Source organism: Dipodomys ordii, unplaced genomic scaffold (assembly GCF_000151885.1).
Source record: "Dipodomys ordii isolate 6190 unplaced genomic scaffold, Dord_2.0 Scaffold196, whole genome shotgun sequence".
NCBI lineage: Eukaryota > Metazoa > Chordata > Mammalia > Rodentia > Heteromyidae > Dipodomys > Dipodomys ordii.
This window is the reverse complement of record NW_012267412.1, coordinates 2,154,160-2,156,388: the sequence shown is the minus strand read 5'-3', so window position 1 is coordinate 2,156,388 and position 2,229 is coordinate 2,154,160.

Here is a 2,229-nt window from a genome sequence, read left to right as displayed (position 1 = left end):
CACACACAGGTGGCCAATAGGCAAAAGGCAGGGTTTACCGTAAGCACATGGTGTTGCCAGTTGGAGCCAGATTACAACCTATCTGTTTTATGGGTCAGTCCTTAACTGCACAATCAAGGTGGGTTAGGTTGTTAAGGGGAGGGGGACCTAGAGGTATTCTTTCCATTCCAGGAACTGGGCTGGTTGGAGCTGAGGTCTAGTTAACCTTGTTTAAAGTTTTTTTTCTAAAATCCCTAAAACAAAGGCAAAGCCTGGAAAGAAGCTGTACCAGCTCAAGTCTCTCAGGGCCTACTTCAGTTGTAAGGTGAATCATCCTAGAAGCCACATTTTAAAATATAGAATACTGGAGTCTTAAGCCGGGTGCTGGTGGCTCACGCCTGTAATCCTAGCTACTTAGGAGGCTGAGATCTGAGGACTGAGGTTCAAAGCCAGCCCGGGCAGGAAAGTCTGTGAGACTCTTATCTCCAATAAATCACTAGAAAACCGGAAGTGGCGCTGTGGCTTAGGCGGTAGAGTGCTTGCCTTGATCTAAAGAGCTGAGGGATAGCGCCCAAGCCCAGAGTTCAAGCCCCCAACCGAACAAAAAAAAAAAAGAATATTGGAGTCTTTGTTATATGTTTAACAGGCTGCAGGCCGCCAGCACACAAATACACATAACACAGCTAGAAAACATGCTAAAGAGGAAAGAAATAACAAAAACAATACCAACAAGCCAATTCAGCTCCAATGGAGAGCTGAATTGGGACTCCATGATGACTGGAGATGAGCCAGGACACAGGACATGATCACAGGGACACATGTGGCATGATCTTCTGGTGGCTAGACTGGTCTGAGCCTAAATACGTCAATGCAAGGGGCAGATCCTCAGGAAATTCCCAATCCCAGGCACTGGACTGACAGATGCAGTAACCTATCAGCCAAGTGCCTGATGGGGGGCGGGGGAGGGGAGTGTGGAGGTTCCTTTCCCCAGCATGAAGACAACATGCCAGACCCTGCCACCTACCACGTAACCAATATGGCACCGACCAGACCTGACCTCCTTACTTCACTGTTAGGCATCTTTCTCTTCCTCTTTTTTTCACTTCAGAATTTAGTCTCTTCTATGACACCAAATTATTCTTTTTTTTATGTTTTTTATTGTAAAAATACTGTGCAGAGGGGTTACAGTTACATGAGCAAGGTAATGAATACATTTCCTATTGAGCAATGTTGCCTCTTTTGTTTATCTCCTACCATCCCTTCCCTCCCACCTCCCCAACTAACACTCCTGCCCCAGCCGAAGTTGTAAAGTTTGTTTTCAACATAGTGTCTTGTACATCTTATTGCTACAATGGGTCAACCTGTATCCGCATTTAAGCATTTTGTTATTTGCCTTCCCCTCCCAAAATTAGAGAAGTGTATATACAAGATGCAGGACACCAAAATCAAATACAGTGAAAACAGGGGTTATACCATGGGTGAGGAACATATAAGGAGCAACAACAACAACAAAAATCACATGGTATATTATAAATACATTAGAAACAATAGCAAGCAAAAAAAAAACCCACTTATGACCCTATCTTGGAGTTCATTTCACTTAACATCATATTATATGGTCGTTTGTACCTAGTTTTTTACCTTTTCTGCTTGTCCTACACATGTACTAGTTATTGAAAATAAGGAAAACCATGGGACCTGTGTCTCTTTGGGCCTGGCTTACTTCACTTAATATAATTTTTTTCAAGTCTTTTCATTTCTAACAAATGGGGCAATGTCATTCTTTCTGATGGAGGCATAGAATTCCATTGTGTGTGTGTGTGTGTGTGTGTGTGTGTGTGTATCACATTTTCTTGATCCATTCATCTACTGAGGGGCATCTGGGTTGGTTCCATACCTTAGCTATGGTAAATAATGCTGCAATAAACATAGTTGTGCTCGTAGCTTTTTGGTCTTGTTTGTGATCATTTGGGTAAATGACCAAAAGTGGGATTGCTGGGTCATAGGGGAGCTCTGTGTAGAGTCTTTTGAGGAACCTCCATACTACTTTCCAAAGTCATTGAACAAATTTACACTCCCACCAACAATGCAGTAAGGTTCCCTTCTGTCCACATCCCCTCCAGCATCTGTTATTATTAGAGTTCTTGATTATAGACATTCTAACTGGGGTGAGGTGGTATCTCAATGTTATTTTGATTTGCATTTCTTTTATGGCTAGAGAGGTTGAGCATTTCTTCATGTGTCTATTGG